Source organism: Maniola jurtina, chromosome 8, assembly GCF_905333055.1.
Source record: "Maniola jurtina chromosome 8, ilManJurt1.1, whole genome shotgun sequence".
Taxonomy (NCBI): domain Eukaryota; kingdom Metazoa; phylum Arthropoda; class Insecta; order Lepidoptera; family Nymphalidae; genus Maniola; species Maniola jurtina.
Window position 1 is genome coordinate 6,755,271 of NC_060036.1, and position 25,865 is coordinate 6,781,135.

At 35.5% G+C, this 25,865-nt stretch overlaps 1 protein-coding gene and 1 non-coding gene across 5 annotated transcripts in view; both read right to left on the reverse strand.

Moving 5' to 3' along the window:
- LOC123867889 (sushi, von Willebrand factor type A, EGF and pentraxin domain-containing protein 1) overlaps positions 1 to 22,724 on the reverse strand; it is a 110,788-nt gene extending 88,064 nt beyond the window's left edge. For all 4 annotated transcript variants that reach the window (XR_006796531.1, XM_045910199.1, XM_045910201.1 and 1 more), the window contains exon 1: positions 22,552 to 22,724. The gene's annotated coding sequence lies outside the window, so the exon portion shown is untranslated. The remainder of the gene's footprint in view (positions 1 to 22,551) is intronic.
- Trnar-acg lies at positions 15,097 to 15,169 on the reverse strand. The gene has a single exon. It is a non-coding gene; the product is annotated as a tRNA-Arg (tRNA).
- Positions 22,725 to 25,865: the final 3,141 nt, after the last annotated feature.

Sequence of the window (25,865 nt, forward strand, 5' to 3'; positions counted from 1 at the left end):
ATTTGACTAAAACGATTCAACTATTTTGCTATGTGTATGACAGGTAATTTACCTTATTGTCCTAAATAAAAATAAACAAAACTTTGCCTACCTACTCAATATATTTGATGAAACAGTAGGTAGGTACCTGTATAACATGCATAATATAATGCAAAGGTATGTCATGTTACATGCTTAAAATTCTACTGTTGAACGTTCAGGTAGAGTATCGTGAAGGCAAACAGGTTTCGTGTTATTATCTACTTACCTATCTCGATCCTTCGAGTATTATATTCTGAATAGTTTTTCTGCAATTTTAACCATTGTAGAGCATATCTCTAGAGTCCAGATCCTATTTTATTTCAAGTAAGAAAATGTTCAGTTAATAAATGTTTTACAAATGACTGAAGTCTCAACTGAATTTGATTTTATTTCGATTGATTTAATCTGTATTTTATATTTACGATAGGTAAAGTTATTTCCTTTAAGTATTACCTAAGGATCTATCTAGATAAATATATTTTAAATTAACTTTATGCAATTCCTTACATGTAATATAACATATAACATAATATTATTTTACTCACCAAATTAAAATACCCAGCTAGTTTTCATTAAATATATAAATGGAATAGTTTTCAGTTTTCATTTAATTCGTTTAATAAAAATTTCAAATAGGAACTCGTATATTTTAACGTTTGTTGGACATGTTAGAGTAACAAAACCAAAATGCAGACGAATTAATATGTAGATGCCTACTTTACTGAAAGAATGGTCAAAAGATTTTTATTATTATGTTGAAGGTAGGTATATAAAATACGTTTTGGCTTTTTCATCCATATTTTATGTTAATGCGTACCGGTTGGGGTTTTATTCCGCGAATTAACAATTTTCCCTGGTCACATCTACATTTTTGTCGCAATTTATGAACGTGGCATTCATTAGGCTGCAGAAAAAACAGTACACATCTGCTATTTACTCACACCGATGGACGAACAGGGCGTTAATAAAAGCAACACAAGAGTACAAAAAGGCCTTTTTAAAGTCCACGGATGCTTGCTGAATGGAACTAACGAGTCAGCCCAAACGAAGCCTGTTTTTTGAAGCGAAAGATCTTTACTTTTACGTTTAGCGGACTTTCGTGCTTAATTTCAGTCGACGCTGTCGCCCAGAGCTAGTGCTTTGGTTTTGAGGACAATACTATTGTTGAGTACCTTCATTGTTTACTTTGTAACTACGAAATTATTTTGCAGGCAGTCTACGACATCGTCGCTTTGACTTGAAAGTTTTTAATTTTTAGTCTGGATTGTATTTCTAAAATTACATTGTCTCTCTCAGTAAATCATTTATCCTTAGTTTCATGCTGTAAGTATCTACAGGAGGTCTACCAAATAAAAAACATGGAACAATAAACTCATGGAATTCGTATTCTTTTCGGGATTACATAATAATTAATTGAAATAAGTACTAATGTAGAGTTCTGAACACAATCCTCATCTCATTTCATCTTTCTCGAAATAAAATTGTATTTTGATGAAATCAATATATTATTTCCTTTCAAGTTGTGAGTGAACATTGATTTTAAATAAAAAATTAAGCGCCAGCAAAAAAAATGCCTTTTATAATTTGCGTGTCTGATTTATAAAATGTAACAGTACATTTACCTTTTAACAATGGCAGATCATTACAATATAATTTGGCTTTGGTAAGTCATTTTGCTACCTTTAACGGCGGATGATATAATATTTTATAATCGAAGCATTATAAATAAACATTGATGACGTAACTGAAATGACTCATATAACACAGGGTTTTTACACGCTGAGTACATTATATTTTAAGTATCTGTAAATCGTATTTAATATGGAAGACAAACTAAATTTCCTTAAGGATTTAAAAAAATAATTCGAACCTGCCTGAGCATAACCATAACGACGTGATGTTATTAATAAATAAATTTTTATTTTGGAACAAAATATATTATGTATAATAAATAGGTACATATAATCAACTATATACTAATTAACTTTAATACTCGTACATAGATAGATTTTTTATAGTCTGTTGTGCTGACTCTACAACATGCAGTAGGTACTAACCAAAAAACTCGTTTTCAAGGAAAATAACTTTTGCTTTGAACTTTTCGTCTTCACCGAGACGCTGCATATCTTGTTCATAGTCACTGAGTCATTTGAGTTGTATCGCAAAATAAAATTTAATGATTAAATAAAAAAGCATCTGACAATAAAGTCTACAAAACTTAATTAACATTCAGCACTAAAGCGCATCTCAGCTAAAGTTTTACAAAAGTAAGTCGGTAGGTTGTAATTACTGTTAATTACTTCCAACAAATATTTCACTCTTTCTTGGCATCCAAATAACAGAGAAATTGTATTTCTGATGATCTCACTCTATCGCTGTTATTGTATCATTAAGTTAATAGTTTTCATCAACGTTGTATAAAGGTTTATTTCGTAGACTACTACTTAGCGAGTAGATATACCTACTATAATATGAAATCTGTCTGAAGAGGTCACTTATAAATGTCATGCCGTCCATCCCACGCTAAAGGTCACGTAACTAATAACCTTCATGCCAACGTCGCTATTATGCTTTAACAATAAAGCCTACACTAGCGTGTATAATTTTTACTTTCTGACCTTTTCGTTCAATAAGGTAGGCAAGCGAGAGATCCACCTTTTCGTAGGATGGCGCTCGCAGCTTCCATTGTTTTTTTAGCTTATAGAGTTTATCGGATACAGAAACTCTAAATGTTCTTGTAGTAGTAGAATTAGGTAAGTAGATTAAAAAAAATGTTAGCTAAATTAAATGTGACAATGTACTCTAAAATACCTAATATTTTTTCTAACTGATTTAAGACTAGCCTTAACAAATGACCTTGCAGTTCTTCCGCTGACATAAGCATAGGCAAGCATCAGCCAAGTAACATTATAAAATATTATATTGTGGCTTGCGATGTTGTTTTTATTAATGAAGATTTCTCACGTATTGAATATTCTCGCGTTCCTTTTATAAGTTTACCTGCTTCTATTTATTTAAGTACGGCGTGATATCATACAATCAAATGCCTAAAAATAGCCTAAAAATAATAGGTATATTATTTTCATAATGTATTAGTCTGACGAATTCATTTTCGTAAAAGTGCTGATTTTTTGTAGGTAAGTAGGTATGGTAATAAAAATAAATGTTATAGATATAACAGCTATTTAAACATTACTGAATATATTAATATTTTAAATGCAAGGGTGTATCAGTGCGTCTGTTTGTCTGCTGGGTTTTCACGGCCTACATTGCGTATTTAACTACAGAGATAGCTTGCATCGGGTATAGACTACTTTTATCCCGGAAAATCAAACAGTCGTCGAATCATCTAGTAATTAAATAAAAGTCATGTATATTGTCATGATAAAGAAGGTAGTCTCGAATTATGGCAAATAAAAACAAATGTACCTATTACGATAAAGATAATAACATAAAACATCTATATAAACATTAATGAATACGTAATATTACCAATATTACGATATTCCTCAAAATATTTTCTCACGAAACCTGCAGATTGTTATGCAACCTCACTAAGTAATGTTCCGAATTTGGCAGTTCAGGAAGTAATAAACTACTAAGCTATGACGAAAAATAACATCGTTTTCGAGTACATCTGGAAAGCGGCGATATCGTTGGATATTTAGCACATTTGCTCTGCTACGAGATTTATTATTCTGACCACATTCAGACAATGGCTTATGGACGAAAGTGGAATAGCAAACATCGCGTTCGGACTTCCATCTTTAGGGCTTCTATTTGACTCACGCTTTGAAATTGTGATAATATTCAACAGAATTGGGGCCGTTATTATTTGAATCACAAAAGTACTCAATACGAAACCTTTTTTTGAATCATTTTTATACTAGATGAAGTCTGCGATTTCATCCGCGTGGATTTACTTGTTTTAAAAATCCCGCGGGACTCTGATTTTCCGGGATCAAAATAGCCTTTATTCGTCTCCAGGATGCATGCTATCCCTGTATCAAATAGATGATTCTCACGACTTCATCCAAGGGGATTAGGTTCACAGGTTTCTTTTAAAAATCTTGTTTTTCCGGGAGTAAAAGTCGCATGCGAGCTATCTTTGTACCAAATTGTTAGAAATAGTTAAACAGCCCGTTAAAGTTAGCAGACAGACAGACACACTTTGGCATTTAAAATATTATAGTATGGATTTAAAGTCAATCAATAGTGACGCTTATAAATTCTTGTTTTATTAGGCATTTTCAGATTACCAAATCAGATTTTTATATCTAAGTATGGTAGGTACGAGTATATTAAATTGGTCTCCGCAGCGCTCTGACGTAATACAGGAAAGATTTCTTTGTTTGTAATCAAAAAATTCGGATCGATTTTAATAACTCTTTCACCTTACTTACTGGTAGAGATTGCTCCAAGCAATAAGGCCGCCTTTGCACACAATTGTTTTTTTCTGTTTTCTTCTTACTGTGTTGTTATCCTTATATGTGTTTTTGTGTGCAATAAAGAGTTTCTATCTATCTATCTATCTATCTTACTTTATCCAAAAGTAATGCAAGCGCAGTCCAACGTAGACCTCTCATTGCCTTTTATCAAGCATGATTATCGTCAAGTGCAAGCCTATTTCGCAATGAAAAAAGAAAGTAACATAGGCTTTAGATTATATAAATACCGCGGGCCAAGTCGCGGGTTGAAGTTAGTACAAAATAAAGTCGTTTCTTTTCTCTACAAACATCTTTTCCAGGACCTCTTCTTTCAATACACATAGATATTTATTATTGGAACAAATAGAAACAGATGTTGATTTTGCTAAAGAGGATGAGTATTGTGGGCAAGTCACGTAAGAAAAACGAGCGTCACGTTTTCAGTTGATGTGGCTACCATAATATAGCATACGTGAGAATATTTGTTTGAACTATATTCTCAGCTATTTACTGGTTAAACAATTTTCTTCAATGCTAGTTTTCTAATCTACACATCTGTCTTTATCTATACCTACAAATATTAAACTGAAATATCTGTTTGTGATATCCAAATCATCATCATTAATCCACCAATCACCGGCTCACTACTGAGCATGGGTCTCCTCTCAGACTTAGTTCACCATTCTGATGAAGTGCAGATTGGCAGACTTCACACACCTTTACACATTCACAGGCTTTGAGAACATAAAGGAAAACTCTCAGGCATGCAGGTTTCTTCATAGTGTTTTCCTTCACCGAAACCAAGAGATAAACGCACATAACTCGAAAAGTAATAAAAATTTCTTGCTTAGTCTCGAACCCTGGACTGGAAGGCAAACGTCTTAACCATTAGACTATCACAGCTTTTTATTTCTATAATAATCTAAATAACTTGCTTTTATTAAGTTCAGAATTAGTGTTTTACACTTTATCAAACCCAACAATTTTAGGTAAATATTTGTGTTTGCCAATTTCTCTGTAGCTCACTTTAATCTTCGTAAAAGCTGAACCAATTAATTATTTGGCAGTCACGGCCCCGTAGAGAACTATGCAAGAGAACTATAACTAGTCTATTTTTATCCCGTAAAAAACAAATGGTTTTGGCTGAACTTTAAAATCCCTAAAGGACCTACAACCATTCTGACACACTCGCTTGTAAAAGCTTGACTATGTTTTCAAATAAAAAAAAAAACCTACGAAGAGTTCGAAAAAACTTTAGACAATATATAATCTAATTTACTTTAAGTAAATAATTAATCTTTATAATTTTTTATCTTACTAAGACCTATCCGTATTTGTACAATAGCGACTGAGGTGGTTTAAAAAAGTTTTATTTGATTGCGTCTCGTTTTACTTTTAAGCTTACGGGGGTTTTTCGAAGATCTCCATTTGAAATTGCTAAATTGTGAATTTACTCATAAAATTACCTAACACCCTGTGGTACACGCCATTATGTCATTACCTATAGCTACATTTTCTTAAATACAAACCAGTATAACTGTTACGTGAAAGCGTTACCTTTGCAATTGGTTTTGATTTATTTGCTCTCGTCTTGACCCAAAAATCGAACGTGATCGACTAAAAAATTAATAGTGTATTGTGACAGCGAACCAACAATGGTCTATAGAGGTTGCCTCGGGCCAGAATAAAAAAAGATTATTTATACAGCACTATTGTCGTTGTTTGTCGATTGTACTATATGAAGGTAAATGAGATAAAGCCTGAATAATTTTGCGAAGTTTTTGGTCATCTTCTGAATTTCAATATCTATAAAGAATAAAATTGAAGTGTTTGTCTGTGATTTCAAAATAAGCATCTTTTATTAAGCTCATATATGCTATGCTACTCGTATGTTTGATGCTTTGATCAGAAATGAGGAGATGTGTAGGATAACCAGAGTAACCGACATACTCGTAGCTCAGCGAGATGCGAAGCTGAAGTAGCAATGGGCAGGGTACATAATTCGAAAAACTGGTAAACCTTGGGTTCCCAAGGTGCTGGAATGGCGACCTTAAATTCAGGACACACAAGACTGGCGCGTGGCAGTCCCTACAAGAGATCAATGTCCAGTGGTGGACGCCTGTCTTGACTATGATGATGATGAATGTCAAGATTATATTAGTCATAGTCAAAAATCCGTTTACTTATTAAATTTTTGTCTGTCTGTTTGTCGGGGCTATAAAATCTTTGAATCCATCTCGTTGCATCTTTCACAGGCAGGAAGAGACAATAAGGCATGATCGACAACTTTATAGTTACTTTAACAGTAAGTCCTGGAAAGATAAACAAAGAGTTAAAAAAATTAGGCTTTCAACATATTTATAGATTATCTTTTAAACCGCTATTATTTCCAGGGCAAGTGAGTTCGCGTGTTGCAAAGTTTGTGTTTGCTTTACGCTCGATACGTTTGGAAAACCGAAGTTTCAAAAAGCTCCGATGCACTGTTCAGTTTGCCATACATTTTGAACGAAAACACAAACTAGGTTCTTCGAACTGCTTCTGTACTTGTTTACTTAAATCCATGCGCGTGGCTTGGAGAGCGAGGCGGAAACCTGTTAAAGCCAAAAAATGCAACGGGTTTGATACGAGTACCTGCTACAAAGCCATGACATACCTAGTCAAAACAGTTTAGACTTTAGACCGACCGCGCTTTAGATGCGTTTTCGTACGAATTTAATTTGTGCGAACACGTACGAAAACGTACTAAGTAGAGTACGTGTAGTTCCGACGTCCGAAAATATTACGAAAACGTTGGATGTAGAAAAATTGAACTAAGTACTTGGTTTATGGACATATAAAATGTTTGTGAGCTCAAGATGGGATCAAAGAAGATAATTATCTTGAAGATACAGATTATTGATACATTACAGATTACAGAATAGTCATCATCATCAATCAACGTACCAAAGAAGACTTAACGCAAACAATATGACTGTGACACTGCCTACCTGCTTGACGGAGAAAACAGTACCTATTCAGAAATTCGTACGATCAGTATTCATCCACTTACGTACGATACAAATCCGCATCCAAAGTACGGTGAACCTACGTTTGCTTTTACAAGAGTTTGAAATAACTCAAAGTTACATAAATCTAAGGAATATAGTTAAAATTGGTGAAAAAAAGTTTAGAGCGTCTAAAAAAGGGAGGTACCATTCGATAAAGCTACCAGTTTGGTAGATTCACATTTCTCTAATAGAATCGAACGCCGCGCTGTAGGATACTTTTTGTAATCATTACATATTTTATAAACAAGTCTAGACAATGCTTTTATGAATATTATTTAAAGTTTTAGTTAGTTTCTGAGGTTTACGATGGAACAAATGGCACTGTAAAAGAGAAATCTTAGATTAAAATATAAAGAGTCAAAGAGTATAATAACAACAATAGAAGTTAATGATGACTGTGGTTTCAGCGCTGCGGTGTGGGCTAGGTTAAGAATAACTTTGTGCAATAACGCCTTGAGCACTTGAGGTAGGTGATTAGACATTGTCGATTATTGTTATGTATATTGTACACAATGAAAACCAGCTAGCACTTGGATTGTGTAAGCCTTTATATATAGGTACTCACTTCTGGAGGCGTTCAATGACACGAATCATGTTTTTGTTCTAATAAGATAAGATGGTAGGATCACGTTGATGTGAAGAACAAAATACAAACCAGTTGAATAAATATTCAAGTTAGGTACATACAAGATTCAAGAAAAGAATATTGCATAATAAATGATCAAGACCGTATTGCTGTTTAGGCCTTCTAAGCCAAAATATTTGTAATATAAAGTAGTACATTTGTCTTTCTCATGGATACAAGGCACGACAAGGGATCCATTACGGTACTTGAAGGGCCGTGGCTCAATTTTTTAAGCTTATTCTTGTGGTGCTCTTAAAAAAACTGGCGTAACACAGGACTCTTTGACATACGAAGGTTTCGGCTCTTTTTAATGTAAATGTGCTTCAAAGCAATAGTTCTAAATGAAATTGATGAAGAGATGACGAGAGGTAGGCACACTTTCGCATTTATAATATTAGTATGAAATAATAGATATTTTTAATGAATGGCATGAAACTCTGCAAAAGTTTATAAAATCACTGAATAAACTTTCCTAACGCATAAACTTGTTGATTGCTTTCCAGTAAGTATAAATTATGAACTATTGATCGGCAAACTCATATAAGTTAAACATAAGTTGGTGATTAAAAATTGAGTTGTAGAGAGAGAGCTCGTAACGCATGCCAGACCTTGTTATTTCATAAAAGCTGATCGTTCCTCCCTGTGCTAGGGACAATACGCAGTGAAACTTTCAGCTTTTATAGAAAACGAAGGTCTGGCATGCGCTGACTCTTAGTCCATTAATGATTAGATTCTATCATCTTAATCACTATAAGTGATTTTGTGAAGTGGTGATAATAAAAAGAATACCCGGCTGAGTTTGCTGTGGGCTCTTCTCAGTGACGGATTAAGACTACATGATGCCCTAAGCAATCCATGCCTGTGGGCCCCCCTATCCGTATGTCAACTAGAATCGGTCTTTAAACCTTTACCGCCAAAAAACATTAGTTGTTTGTAAAATAAGATGATGAGATGAAACGTACTTTAAAAGTGGAGTAGGTGCGACAACAATAAAAAAAAGATTCCGACGAATTGAGAACCTCCTCCTTATTTGGAAGTGTCGGTTAAAAACCAAAGCATAATTTATTTATTTATTGAAATGCTCCTTGCGGCTTTCGGAGGCATTCGAATTTCCAATGCACAAGCGGGCAGCGAGTGGGCAAGCTGGAGTTGGGTTATGACTCTAGGTCGGACTCTATGTCAACTTGAAACGCGCGAATTTTCAAATTAGTCCTAGAAACTTTTTTTGGGGTGGTTTTTACTTTATGGTGACGTGAGAGTGAGACGTGATGCCCTAAGGACGGATTTTTTTTGTGCTTCTTCTGGTGCCCCCTCAGACGTGATGCCCTAGGCAATTGCTTAATTTGATTAAGGGTTAATCCGTCACTGGCTCTTCTCAGACTTGGACGCGTTTGGAACCCTCGTAGCTTTGGTGTACAATAGTACCTATTGTAAATAAATGATTTTGATTTGATTTTTGAATAGTCCAAACTATAGGTTAAATAAAAAGTATGTAAGTATCTTTGTTCCTCAATTTGTAACTTAGTATAATAGGCACGCGGTTCATTTAGCAATATGGCGGCGGCATTCCTAGCGAAGGTCGACAGCGTTGTACATAATGATTTAATAAATCACAATTGAAATACTCTGGGACTAAATTTTCAAGAGCCTTATCAAAACCTATGAGTTATGATTTTATAACGGGTAACGGGTAAGTATATACCACGATTGATTTGGTTTGATTTGGACCCAAATTACACGGGTTGTGGTTACGACAAATAAAACCATCAAAATCGTGGTATGTACCTACTATAGAAATTAAAATATGCCTATAAGTAATGGTTAATTTCAAAATGATTATGAAATACGAAAAGCAATTGTGTAATTAGAATTTAAGCCGGACGCAAAATATCGCATGAGTGATCGCTATTTTAGCAACTGATAGTCTGATTTTAAGCAGCAGCTTGTATCGAGACGCTTGTGGGCGGGTGGTTAGGTATTAAGGACTCGGGCATCTGAATTCTGAATGGAAAAATTTGAGCAATTCATAACTGCCATGGCAGTAATTACTGTTTCCTTCGACGTTATGTGCTAGAGAGGCAAAACGTTCAGGCAGTAAATATAGATACAGTCAATTCGCGCAATATGTTTTTAAGTACAGAATGAAATAGTAGGCGTATCATCTTCCACATAATATAAAAGCAGAAAAGACTGACTGACATATTTCGATTATACAGAATATATACTGATTAATTATCTTAAAATGAATGAAGCTTAAAATGATCGATCTAGAAAATCGAGATTTAGCATGAAGATTTTATTTACAAACCATTAGATAGTGAAACCATTAGATAATATGATTTTTGAAATTCTCTTGAGTGAAATCAATGTGGGTCAGCTAATAAAATAAGACCGCTTAGTAAATGTCCATTAATCTATTCAAGTAGACTCAAGTTATCGAAGATTTGGTTGTCTTCAAGCTCGATTGGACGATTATTACTGACGAAGTTCCGCTCTTGGGAACTGTAGGGTTACAAATCAGAAGTGAAGTTCAACCTGTTTCGATAAATTATTATTAAGATAGAAAGTTTGTCGAGCGATGGTGGTATTTAATTTCATTATTAGACTTGTATAATGCATTTTAAGTTTAAAGATGGTAATAATATTGTTATTGTAATTTATTTTTTAACCCCCGACCCAAAAAGAGGGGTGTTATAAGTTTGACGTGTGTATCTGTGTGTCTGTGTATCTGTGTATCTGTGTATCTGTGTATCTGTCTGTGGCATCGTAGCGCCTAAACGAATGAACCGATTTTAATTTAGTTTTTTTTGTTTGAAAGGTGGCTTGATCGAGAGTGTTCTTAGCTATAATCCAAAAAAATTGGTTCAGCCGTTTAAAAGTTATCAGCTATTTTCTAGTTTTCTTGTAGAAAAGAAGGTTAGATAACCCTTAGGTTCATAATATTCAAGTGTCAATTGACAAATGTCAAGCTGTCAAGATGGACGTTGCCTAGATATACATAATTATTTATTTGAAAATGATTTGTCGGGGGTGTTGAAAATTTTTAATTTACACTTGTTATAGATAGTTGTCAACCACGAGTTTTACAGCGTCCGATAAAATATTATTTCCTAGAACATACCCTCGACTTCGTCCGCGTGGATTTAGGTATTTGAAAATCTTGAAATGAAACAGTTCCCAAACTATTTCATTTTTCGGGATAAAAGTAGTCAAATGTCAAGTGTGTCATGCTCCAGAATGAAAGCTAGCTCTATACCAAGTAAGTGATGCCCACAACTTTGTCCACGGGGATCTAGATTTTTTAAATCCCGTTGGAACTCTGATTTCCTAGAATAAAGAACAGCCTATGCCCGGCTCTGGGATGCAAGCTATCTCTGTATCTTTAATGAAAATTGACTAAACAGATGCACCTTAAAAAGCAGACGGAGTCATATAGATAGATAAACAGGCTTTTGGCATTTGTAATATTAGTATGGATTATAGGGTAGATATTTTATGGGTTACTGTTTTTCTTCACTAGCAGATACAGTTTTATCATATTGATTAGGTACACGAGTATTGCTTACCAAGCTGTTAGACACATATCCATACAATTTATCTGCAGTTGTCAACAAAGCTGCATTATTGGTCACATTCCGGCGAGGTGAACGACAGCAAGCCTTGCGTGGAGGCAAGGTCATCAAGTGAAGGGAGTCGAAGGAGGCTATACTACACCATATCTATGTATGAATAAAAACCTAACCAATCCACTGATACTTCCTATTCTGTATTTGGATCCGAACTAGTTCACTGGATCGGTTCTATTTTGAAGTTTTATTTTTACATTCGTCGAGACTCGAGACTCAAGACCATCTCAGACAGCTTGGGCTTACAAGCTTAAAATAAAGAGACAAAAACAAATCCATTTACATTTTCTTGATACTCTTATAGAACTCCCAAGTTAAAGCTTCTCTAGGAACTACTTTATAACTAACTGGTAGAACACTTCGTCCGCGGGGCTTCTGGTTTTTTAAAATCCCGTGGGAACTCATTGGGTTTTCGGGATAAAAGTAGCCTATATCCGTAAGTATATGGGATGCAAGCTATCTTGGTACCAAATAGATGATGACCGCGACTTCATCCACGTGATTTTAGGTTTTTTAACATTCCCGTGGGAAAGATTTGATTTTCCGGAACCAAAAGTAGCCAATAACCATTCAAGCTATTTCTGTACCGAATTTCATGGTTAAACAGATGGGCCGTGAAAAGCTAACAGACAGACGGACACACTTTTGCATGTATTAGGTACCTACTATGGATAACATTCAATTTTATTATACATAATTGTATTGGCGTCACTCAGAAAAGCAGGTATTATTTAAATATTTTTATCGAATTATTGGAATGTCCTCTCAAACCAACACAAAAAACATCAGGTTCAATGTGTAGAGGTTATCCGAGAGTTTTAATCTAAAAAAAACTAATGCCAAAATAAATAATTTAATTAGAGCGTGATTGCTATCACAACATCTAATTATCCAGTTCACAATACAAAAACCGAAAATATGCGATATCGCCCCGAATCTCGGAAGGAGACTAAACTAAAACCTTCGAAACACCCGTATTTATGCAAGTTCAATCTTGTTGACCTCCTAGCAACAGATTGTATGACATCGAATGAGCCAAATATCGATTTTATCAAACTACCTGCATTAGGTAAATTAATAATTTTATATTATTTTTGACAACTCAAATCAATATTTTAAAAATAACCTTACAATTGACAATTACTTACGTTTGCATTTTACTTCGTTTAGTTATTTTTTTTACAGTATACCTAATACAAAACATTCAACAACTTCTATATAGTATTATTACTGCTGCCCGGCTAGCATGGGCAGTAGATAAAAATTATATCCCCGATTATATCCACTCATTTCTATGACATCAGTGGATATAATCGGGGGATATAATTTTTATCTACTGCCCATGCTAGTCGGGCTGCTATAGTTTTGTGACATGAATATTATGATAGGCCAGCAAACCGCTATAGAGAAATTCCTTGGAGCTGCCTAAATGCGTATGGGTCGAATGCAAATTAGGATGAATGTAGGTGAAATGATGATACCGGCGTATCGTTATTAACCGGTTGGTATGTCTTTCAATAGGTAAGGACCATCACATGAGTAAGAAGTTCTAGTTATTAATTATAGCTTTTATCCCTTATTATATAATATTATCACAATATACATATTACTTTAGGGCAAAAATGGATAAAAAAATCGTTTACAAAAAAAAAAGATTCGACGAATAGCGACGAATTCAGCAATGAACGACGAATTCAGCAATAAAAATTTAAATGGTAAGTGATTAATATTTGCACAATTTGTTTGTAATTGTAAAAACGTAACCAAAAAAGGGTGATTTTTATCCTTTTCCGGAAGGCTATTTTAATAAATCAGACGTGTAAAAATTCGTTGCAAAACATTGACGCTCGTCGGTTGTCCAAATATTTTTGGAAGATTTGTAAGGTTTTACTGATTGTCAGCTTTGGCGGAGTGATGTAGTAACAAAATGCAAAATAATTTGGAGCTTTTGAATTTTTTTCAATACTTAACGACTTTTTGCCCGCGTTCTTTATTTGTGTGGAATTAGATTATACCTACCTTCGTATTATATCCCATATCTTTGTTTCTGGGATAAAAAGTAGTCGAGATTAATTTGTGCATAGTGCTTTGTCTGGCTGCAGAATGAAGTTCCGTGAAAATTGGGTTACCTTTTTTGAACAAGCCGGAACAAAAAGACAGACAGCTATAAAATTTCATAGAAAATAATTTGAGTTTGTAAAACGTGAAATTAGCTATATCTATCTAGTGATGTGTGGTTAGTCACAGAACTCAAAAGTTACTACTAAATTATAAACAAACACTGATTTTATTTGTTTGTATAAAGATTAAAAAGCTGTTCTAAATATTTCTTGCGAATTACATCAAAAGAAATATCTTAATAGCTAAATATACACAGGGTAGAAACTATTCAATATATATTATTATTTATTACAACGTAATATCTTTATAATTACAAAATTTAAGACTTCGCTCGCCAATAGTGTATAATTTTATAAATCCTTTTCATTCCCTATCCCGCGGGAATTTAAAAAATTGGCTTTATTCTTTATCTACATTATATAAAGAATTTTTTTTAATTTTATTTGATGGTTCACTTAAATCTGAACCATAGATAGAGCTTACAAGAAATAGTAATGATTTTATGTACTGACTGCTAAAGGCAATTTACCTGTCAAGAACGTTCATAAAATATTTAAACCAACCACATTTTAGCACGAACATGCCATCCTTTAAATTTACAAATCCACTTTTAAAATTTTAAATAGGTGTCTACTCAAGAAACCAGTTAGACGAGTGAATTTATTCCGTGCCAGATACCTTAGATGCCGCTGTAAACTTGCGTAGTGTCTGCGGTGATATGCGAAAATACGTCTTAGTGCGCGGAGTTAGAGTGCATGTGCTGGATTAGAAATTGTCCCAGTTGTTGGTTGAAGTGTTGGGAAGTTGAAAATACTCCTAGATTATTCATTAGTGCACTTTGTGATTCCACGGCGTGTGAGGATTGAGTCGAGGATGTTTAATTTGCGTTGTAGGTAATTGTCGCCTGGTTAACGGCTTAGGGAATATTTATAGGTCTATGGGGTTAGGGCTGATTTTACAATCACTAACTGAATCGACGTATACATTTTACATTCTGTCAGATTTGAATCAAATTTCAACAACAAAAACTGGCAAAAACATCAAACATTATTCCTCAGATAAACATTATTTAACAAATTAATAATTATATCTATAAATAAGCTCTACGGACTAAGAGTCGAATTAGTCTCGAATTACTTCCCTCTATTAGATACATTAAAAAAAGTCGTTTAAAATGAGAAAGATTCGTAAAGAAATAATAAATAATTTGTAGGAAAAAAATAAGGCTGCGATCCTGCCAGGATTCGAACCTGGAATCTTCTGATCCGTAGTCAGACGCGTTATCCGTTGCGCCACAGGACCGTTGAGTCAATCATCGAAATAGTGTAAGTTTATAATAAGAATGGTGATGACAGTTGGAAGTATAATTAATAATTATACTAGACAATACCCGCGACTTCGTCCGGGTGTACTTAGGTTATTAAAATCGCGTGGAAACTCTTTAATTTTCCGGGATAAAAAGTAGCCGGGTGTGTCCGGGGTGCAAGCTAACTGGTAGGTGGATGAATGCTGCAACTTTGTTCTCGTCGATTTACGTTTTTAAAATCCAGTGAGAACTCTTTGATTTTCCTGGATAAGTAGACAGTAGCTTGTCACTCTCCATGCCTATAACTGTATCCATACGAAAATTCACGCCGATCCGTTGTAGTGATATTGAAGGACAAACCAATAAATAAAGAAACAAGCACATTTTTCATTTATAATGTAGTACCTACCTAACTAGTTAGTGAAGTAGGTATGTATGGGTATGGTCAAGGGTTGTGTCTTTCGCATTATTTCACAGCCCTGTCCAGGTTCTATCCAAATTTTCTCTTGTGGATACCTGACTACTATGAAATCCACTTTTCAAGTTAATTTCAGGGGTTTCGTTTCGAGAAAGTCAGTTCACTTTCATACCTACAGATAATTTTCATATTGTAGATAACAACACCTTTCACGAGTAGATATTAATTGAATTTTAGTTAAATTAATTGAACGACCTTGTTGCCTACTTCGCATATGTGGGATTGCAAGTATTTATCACTATTTCAGCAACCGCCTATTCGAACAAGTAGGTACCTACGCACGCGACGTCAAGCCGTTCGCGTCGCAGGCGCAGCGCATGACCTCCTTAGCAGTTAGCACTAACGGACTCGATAACCGTTTGCGTCGAACACATCTTCGACAGATGTTTCATTTTACGGTATTCACCATTCACACTGTTATATAAGCTATACAAACAAATTCTTGATTCTTGGATGCTCAATTATAGTGATTCTTTAACAAACGTAGCAAAGCAAGACACATTCCCTTTGCTGTGGTCTGGCATTTTTTACCCGACTGCGGCAAAGCCAAAAGGAAGGGTTATGATTTTAGCAGTCTATGTATTATGTATGTATGTTTCTATCTACATTCTGTGTGTTCCATCGTAGCGCCTAAACTACAGGGCCGAATTTGATGAATGAGGTGTAAATTGATTCGTTGTAAAGATCCGTGACATAGGCTACATTTTGTACGAAAAAATTAGACCTAACTGATCAAACGTTTACATCAAAAAAAGTGAGGGTCTCCAAATTTTTTTTTTAACTATTGGGATTTATCAAGTGGGATGTCAAATGAAAGAGGAAAAAATTCTGAGTTCATGAATAAAAATGTACTACAACATTATAATAAATCAAGCGACTGAAAAACAATTTTAATATTTAAGTGTTAATTAAGACGATGGCAGTCGGGTTTTAGTTTTCAACTTTATCTTGTTTTACCTGAATTATTAATAATAATAATTGAAAGTCTATAAACACACGATATTTTAAATTAATGACTATTTATTCTCAAATGCTACTTAACTTAGAATTGACGCAATAAGGAAATTCATCGGAAATGGAAAAGGGATTCCGAAACAACATTTTGTGGTGGCGTAAAGTAAGACTTTGGTTACCAGTTCAACCTATCTAATTATTCGGCCTGGCCGCCTGAATGAAATTAACTTTGTCGGTTCCCAAATAGTTAACGTCGTTCGGGTGGGGCTGTAGGTGTACCTACCTACATAATAATAGCTTTCCAACAACTCGTCCTTCCAAAGCACCTGTTCTCATCTGTTTGATCCTTTTATAGCTCATTCCATTATACGTTGTGCCCTTTTAAAATATATATCCTATTGTATTTAAATTTTCCAATATGGATGAAACGGGTTACCTATGACGACTAACTACTACTACAAAATGTAAATCATATATGATCAATTTTAATACTAATAGTAATAAGCTTAAAATAATGATTTTTAATGGTATAGGTAAAATCGAATTTACCTTTACAAGTGCTTTTAAATCGTCAGAATAATTTACAACTATGTATGTAGCTATATAACTGCGTATGTAATATATGTAATAGTTACATAGGATTATATTGACACATTGGTCGGAATTTTGATTGGACCGAATGACAACAAAAGCTCTATCAGCCGCCACAGTGCAATTTACTCGCGTTTGACCTATGAACTTCCTTTTTAGGGATCCGTACCTCAAAAGGAAAAAAGGAACCCTTATAGGATCACTTTGTTGTCTGTCTGTCTGTGCGTCTGTAGTCTCTGTCAAGAAAACCTCTAGGGTACTTGCCGTTGACCTACAACCATGAAAGGCAGGTAGATAGGTCTTATAGCACAAGTGAAGGAAAAAATCCAAAAACCGTGAATTCGTGGTTATATCACAAAAAAAAATTAAAATGTGTTCACGAAAAAATTAATTTACTTACTAAATCACATCAACTTGCAGTGTTCTACGTAAAAGTTCTAGGTACGATGGTAAGGAACCCTTCGTGCGCGAGTCCTACTCACACTTGACCGGTTACAATAATGCTCTCACTAGAAAATTTAAACATCGTGCAACGTGGCACCTAAATATTTCACAAGATACTCATAAACAAGTAGAAATTCCAATTAGCAATATATTTTTGGAGATAATAGGGATAGCGCATAATTACGTGGCCTCCCTCGAGTAAATTCGAGGCGACGCGACGCCTTTTTTACCGTGAGCGGGATTTACCTTCATCACTGGGGATTAATTTATGAAATTATTTGGAAATATTTATAATGTCCCTTTTACGTGTGGCCAAATGTTTGAGGTTCTGGTATTTTACTCGCTACAACCTTAAATAAATATTTTTAGGGTTCCGTAACTTGAGGTGCCAGCCAGTGTCCGAGTGTGCCCGGGTGCTGCTGGTCTGGATACGTCCGAGGCATCCGAGGGGAAGAGCAGTATTCGGGCCGGTGTGCTCCGGTAACATGTCTGATAATTTCTCTTCGGGGATATTGTTAGCTATGGCTAGTGATCTGGCAGGGCACAAGATATCTCTGCATGTACGTCTATGTATGTCTCTGACTAGCAGAGGGCACAGTGGACGAAACGGGGAGAATTGGATTGTTATTCCGAGGGGGAGAAACGATGGAACTTGGGGCTTGCTTGGTGGCTGGCTTTTCCTGCATGTTTAACAGTGGGAGGGCGGGTGGTGCGTGTCGCATGCTGCATGTTATCATACAGATTTGCCATTTGTAGCGGATTATAACAGATCAAGCTATTGATTCTTTGTAGAGCATTTTTTGGATTTTCTTTCACGGTTTATTGCGAGATCTGGTTGGGACAAGAAATATTTCATACACCCATATATGATTTTTTCATAAAAATTATGTACGGAACCCTAAAAGCGATTCACTTGACCGGCTTTTTTAATCTGTTGTAGATATAATGAATTGAATAAAACTTGAATAAAATCGGTTCATGAATATTTTTTTATTAAATAAGCATCATGTAGCTTTAATCTGCCTTTAGAATAATTTTGTCGCTACGCACTTGTAACCTAAATAAAAATACCTTCGCAATGGTCGATGGGTTGACTTTATATTAATTATTACTAGGGAGATTTATTATGCTTTTTAACCCCCGAACCAAAAAGAAGGGTGTTATAAGTTTCACGTGTGCATCTGTGTTTCTGTCTGTGGCATCGTAGCTCCTGAACTAATGAACCGATTTGAATTTAGTTTTTTTTGTTTGAAAAGTGGCTTGATCGAGAGTGGTCTTAGTTATAATCCAAGAAAATCGGTTCGGAGGTTTGAAAGTTATCAGCTCTTTTGTATTTTCTGTAACCTTCACTTGTCGGGGGTGTTATAAATATTTAATTTACACTTGTAATTATTAGTTTAGTTATAATTTTTTCAGGTTTTACAAGAAAATTGTGATAATATGATGACATATTTTTTACCAAATGACAATTTTTCCTTTCAAATAGATCCTCGAATTAGTTTGTAATTAAGTTTAGAGGAATTATAAATTTTATTCAAATTTTTGCATAATAGAGTTCAAATAAAAATACATATAAAGTTAGCTCTCTGGTTTTGCAGTGCTCTTTCCAAATCCACATAATCCGTATGCTCGCGCCTCGCTTCGGAACTAGTTAATTAATTTGTAGTGTACCTATTTGGTAGAAATTCCAGTACACAGTCTCGTTTCCTTGTTTCGAAATAAAAACTTTACATATAATACGAAAATTAATTTTCATATGCCGCTGATGCAAACTTTAATTCAATGCAAAGTACATAGTTTTAGAAAATTGTAGTTTCTCAGTTTGGTGATATATCTGAATCTTTGCTTTGATGAGGGACTTCGTTATTGGAAATATATAGTGCTTGTGGTTTTTGAAGTCGGTTTTATTTTTCTTTTGAAATTTTTTTTAGGAAATCAGATATCCCGAATACACGGATCATTATTAACAGGGCTCACTCCGTCATTTACTCCATACAATCGTAGTTCCAATTTCATTTGAATATTAAGCAACCAAAGTCCATGAAATTTTGCAGACATATTCTAGAAACTAATATCTGTGCCTGTGGTGTTTTAAATTTTTCTAAAAATATGTAGTTTTAAAATTACAGGGGCTCAAAGAATTGTATGTGAATTTTTAAGACCGCTTAACTTTGAAACTGAATATTTTAACAGAAATCTGGAAAACCACAAGCATAGCTATATTAGTTTCTAGAATATGTTTGCAAAATCTCATAGACTTTACTTGCTTAATATTCAACTGAAATTGGAACTACGTTTGTATGGAGCGAGTGACGGAGAGCCCCTCTTAAGATGTTTTCATAATTCACTTAAGTAATAAGCACTTACTTATCTTAACGCTAAGATAAGTCCACGTATCATAAACGCCTTCACAACATCCACTCGTGTGGATCAAATGCCCCTCTAATGACGTTATATTGCTCCATCGTGACCGCATTATTGTCTAGCGTAAGTTCGCTTCAACCCACATATCTTCACACATCTGTATACTAAAAGCAATATACTGTACTGACCTAACCTAATCTTATCTAAGAAAATGGAAATGGAATTAATTTACTCTGCTACCTACACAGTGGACATAAGGCTCCTTTAGGAATTTCTCTTGAGAACTTTAATGTCGTCACTCTATCTAGACTACCACACTGCGTTCTCTGTTGTTGAGTAGTTTAACACTATTGTAGAGCCAACGAGACATTGCGTTTTTGACATCTGCCAGTTACCTACATACATAACAAGTGTAAATTAAAAATTTATAACACCCCCGACAAGTGAAGGTTACAGTAACTAGAAAAGAGCTGATAACTTTCAAACTGCTGAACCGATTTTCTTGGATTGTAACTATGAACACTCTCGATCAAGCTACCTTTCAGACAAAAAAAAAACTAAATTAAAATCGGTTCATTCGTTTAGGCGCTACGATGCCACAGACAGATACACAGATACACACGTCAAACTTATAACACCCATCTTTTTGGGCCGGGGGTTAAAAAAACTTTGATGTTTTCACGATCAACATTATTATTTAAGAGAACTTTTAATTTAATCTATTTCGAGTTTTTGTCAAATCGTTAAACGATCTAATTAATTATTAACTGAGCTTCGATTTTCAGTATCCAGACAATTCTGTAAATTCTTAATTAATATGATAATTACTTCATAATATTAATTACCCACTTAATTGAAATGTGGCAGCATTAACCACATTATGATTTCCCACAAAGCAAGGATCGTTATACATTAAAGACTCATTAATTTTCATATTATTATTATACGAGTAGCTACGTACTTCCTCAATGTTGCAAATGTATCTAATATCTATAGCTATAGGTTAATGTAGTTAGGCACTCGAGCATATTGCATCGTAAAATCGAAGGTTACCCTGTATCTAGTCTAGCAGATGCCTACTTTTTGCCGCCATAAGATAATATGAAGTAGGTACCTACCTAGGTATGTACCTACTATGTAGGTAATTATATTCTGCATCTTGCTTTACGTGTCCTAAGGAATTCAAGGAATGAGGAAAATGTGGATACTAGTACATAGAAGTTCATTATTTTATAATAATAGAATAGAATTTATAATTACGTATATTTAAAGAAGTGTGATAAAGAAATCCAGTCAATGTTGTAAATTGAACAATTGAAAAGAGCAATCGCCGAGTTTCTTGCTGGTTCTTCTCGGTAGGAACGGCATTCCAATCAGTGGTAAATTATTTGACGATTCAAAAGCACTTGTAAAAGTTTATTTGAATAAAAATCTATTCTATTCTAGTGCGAGTCAGACTCGCACGAAGGTCTCCATAGTCCATAGTCCATACCACAGCCACAGTTTTACCATTGTACAAGAAATAACAATAAATTTCATGGCGGCCATTTTGAAATTTTTATTTTTGTGGTCATAGCGGCAATAGAAATACACATTCTGTGAAAATTTCAACTCTCTATCTACCTATTACGTTTCACGAGATAGGTAGGTACAGCCCGCTGACAGGCGGACAGACGGACGGACAGCGTAGGCTTAGTAATAGGTCCCGTTGGCACCCTTCGAGTACGAACTCTAAAAAATACCAATGTTTAAAAATGAAGATGTCTAAGGAAGCCCAAAAAAACACAATACCATTCTTCAATTTATATGTAGTTCCAAAAGACTCATCTTACAGAATTTTAAATAGACAAGAGAGGAGACGGAGGGGAACGACCGGTTAGGTTTCAAACCGACAACAGCATACGCTCAACTGTCCCCGTTTTCCGTGCTTACAAGTCGAGACATTGTTTGTATTGCTTTCCTTCAGCAAAAACTGATAACAAGCCCGACTGAGAATCGCTCTCTAAAATCATAGGTTTTTACAAAGTATTTTTTCCCCTTCACCTCTTTTTTCAACAGGAAATCCGCCTGTTGTTTTATGTCTAAAGTTTGTTCCTTATGATATCATCATCAGAATACATAATCGTAGAGCTTTAATGCGCGTTGATGTCTTCCCTATAGTGACGCGAGCATTAACGTTTTTTATGAATTTTAGTAGGCTATTAGCATTTATTTTTACTTAAAGTAAGTTGTAACAAACTAGTTATATCGGCTGATCAAGACGTACAAAGTCAACCGAAATTTAGTAATACGAAATAGCAATAAAATCGTAGGAAGAAAGTTGTCAAACCCAAGCCAAAGCATACGAAAGCAATCTCACGAGATTGGAATTTTGGTCTGAAGCGGCGCGCCCACCTGCTTGCACCACACCTGAGTCAAAAGTATGTCAACACTGACTCTTCGAACTCGGCGATCGATCGTTGAAACTTTCACATTACCTTAAATTAACACTCGGCTGCGCGCACTAGGTCTAAACCGTAGCATGTATAGAAGAAAAAAGGTACAAACCTTTTTGCACGCCGCGGGGCGTTCCAAATATGAAATCCGGTTTGCACTATCAGGGGTTGGGGTTAATGCACGGGCACTGTGCTGTACACACTCACACACTAGAGTCACAAAGTCTGGCGCATGGTCGCCAGGCCGGTGCGGTCGCGACGGCCGCCAGGTCAGCACTGAGGCTTTCTTCGAGACAACGCGCGCACGCGCAGGTAAGAATGAGACTATCGTAATTACACGGCACACTATCACAGGCTTTGTATGTGTACGTTGGATTTTTCAAAGGTAAGGTTCAGTACCTTTGCAAATGTCATATCTATTTTGCAACCATGGGTATAATACATCTTCATTAATGATGATGCAACCTGCGATGTAATGCGTTACCTGGAATGCTTGTTATTTAGGGATTTGATTGTTTTAAACGCTAGGGCATTGTAGAGAACATGAGAGTCATCAGCCTACGGACGTCCACTGTAGAATATGAGTCTTCCATAGTGAATGCCATCACAACTTGTCCTTAGCCCTCCTCATCCGGTAACCTGTTTTAGTCGTGCTGGAGGGCATCCCACGCTACATATACTAGTAGCGGTCTCAAATCTAGGACTTTTCGGCTTTAATGGCCATCGCTCCTAGGGCAAGAATGACCTTCCCATTGCCACTTCAGCTTGGTGATGTTTCGGATTAGGTCACTGACTTTTGATTCTTCTACAAATTTTCCCAGATCCCTCAGGGAAACACTCAACAAAGAGAGCTCTCTCTCCATAAGACTTGGAATTTGTGATTCAGACCGCTTATAAGTGTTCACATTTCAGCGTCATATATCTGGAAGGGAACAACACACTCAATTTTTTGAAAGACTTTCTTCTTGAGGCAATGAGGGTATTGACACCGAGAAGAATTGATCCAATTTACAGAAAGCTGCCCAGCACAGCCGTATTCTTAACTATTTGCTCCTTCGTCAAAAAAATTATGTATTTCTACTCAGTTGTGCAATCGTGCCCTGATAATTGTGTTATAAGGTTGCATGGCAAGATAAAAGGATGGCAGTAAAGCCTCTTAGACCTAGAGAATATGAAAGCATTAATATAAAAAGATCGTCATGCTCCCCATCGCTGAAGGATCGACAAAGAGTAATAACGACAACGGCATAACGTGTTTTCTAAGTCACGGTCGAAACGAAAAGGCTATTGAGGGCTTCAAATTCAGTCATCCAGCTATCGCCTTGGGTCAACGTTTTTTACCTAATAGCGCTGACGAGATTAGGCCACCTGTATAAACTACACATCTCTCAACTCTACATCTGTACATCTGCAAAAATGGTGATAGTCCAGTGGTTAAGATTGTCGATTGCAGTCAGGCAAGGATCGGGGACTCGATTCCGATAACGCACCTCTAACTTTCCAGAGTTGTGTGCGTTTTAAGCAATTATACGAGTGTATCACTTGCTTTAACAGTGATGGAAAATATCGTGAGGTAACTTGCATGCTTGGGAGTTCACCATAATGTTCTCAAAAGTATATGAATTTGCCAATTGGCACTTGACCAGCGTGTTGGATTATGGACAAACCTTTCTCATTCTGCGTTGAGACCTGTCCTGCCCTCCATTAGTGAGGTGAGGGTTGGTGATGATGATGATAATCCCCTCACACAATCTATGGGTAACACCACGTATATATAAGTTCACTAAAAAGTATATAGATTAGACAAATACAAGTGTTACGTTAAAATTGAATATTTTCAGTCGTGTTAGCAATGCGTTTCTAATTTAGATATATACCATGCGGAACCCTAACGCTTTACCAATCGCCGTCACGGGCTTCTTACTAACTGTTATCCGTACCCACTCACTACTACATAGTAACAGAGACGCACCTTTAAAGATAACACAATACACATACTAAACAGGTGGAGCTTCCAAAACATTCTTTCAACATTTTTGTGAGTGTGTGAATTAAGCTTTACCTTGCCTACATCTTATACAAAGAATGGTTGTCTCTGATTTCGAAATAACTTCTAAATTCTACCTATTTCCTAAGCTCACTCATATTTAACAACATAATGGACAATTTGTTATTTTTTTAAAATTGTTGGCATGGTTAAGTTGTTGTCCAATCAATTATTATGGTATTTTTTAAAAGGCTGAATCGATTATTGGTTTGGACAGAAATTCCACAGGTAGGTACGCATGGCACGATTTACTGGCTACCTTCTACTAATGCAGGGAAAGCAAAGGGTTACCCATGGGGTTTTTAAAACACGTAAAATATCCGTGTGCGATGTCTAAAAGGTAATGGTTGCTAAATATGCCGACGGATCTGGGACCCTACAAGATCAATGAGACTAATGCAAAGGAGTCACGACTCATGACTTTCAGAAATGAGAAATACGATGCAGGGAAAGAGAGAAATATTCGCGTATTTATAGTTGACGTAAGAAATACATATATATCGCTACAAGCAATGTCTGATAAATGAATGGCATCCGAAATTACACAAGTTTGGCCTCTCGACGCGTATGCGGCACTTTCTCCCAAGGCGTCTGACGTCAGTGTGTGGGTCAACGCCGAAGTTTCATTTATGAATCAAGGAGAAAGAGTTCCGACTATTTGTCATGACTTAGCTGGAACTTTACTTAGAAAACTGCTTTGTTTAGTAAAGAGCTTATCTATTTGCTAACCATAAATATAAAATGTTTGGCTAAATATAGCTGCCTAGCTATACTCACTCACTCATTAATACTATACTCACTCATTAACCATATATGCCTATATATGGTTAATGAGTGAAACATTATTGTTATTAAGTACGTAATCCATACCAACTGTAAACTGCTCATTTCCCAAAAAATATCCCATAGGTTGCTATGGTTTGTTTGAATTTCAACTTAGGGGCTCCGAGCTATGGCTTTCTATATAGGCCTATAGCGGCTGAATATAGAAACTCTCCTTATGCGCGGTTTTAGTACTATACAGTGTTCCGTACCTCAAAAGGTCGTAACCGACCCAGCTTTGTTATACTTTGCAGTTTGCATCATAGAGAAAACTTTCATCTCGTGGCACTTCTTTAGTTTTCCGGGATAAAAATAACTACTTCCGCCTACAGGATGCAAGCTGTATAATATATCGGTTAAACGCATGGGCCATGAAAAACAGATATATACACACTTTTGCATTTTATAATATTAGTAGGGATTATTCATAAAATTCGTTGAACTAAAAATTAATTAAATATGTACTTTATAATTTTCGACAGCGGGAGTGTCTTATTATTTAGATTTGCTCTGAAATGTCTTTATGAACTTTTGTTTTAAAATGAGATATGCTATAA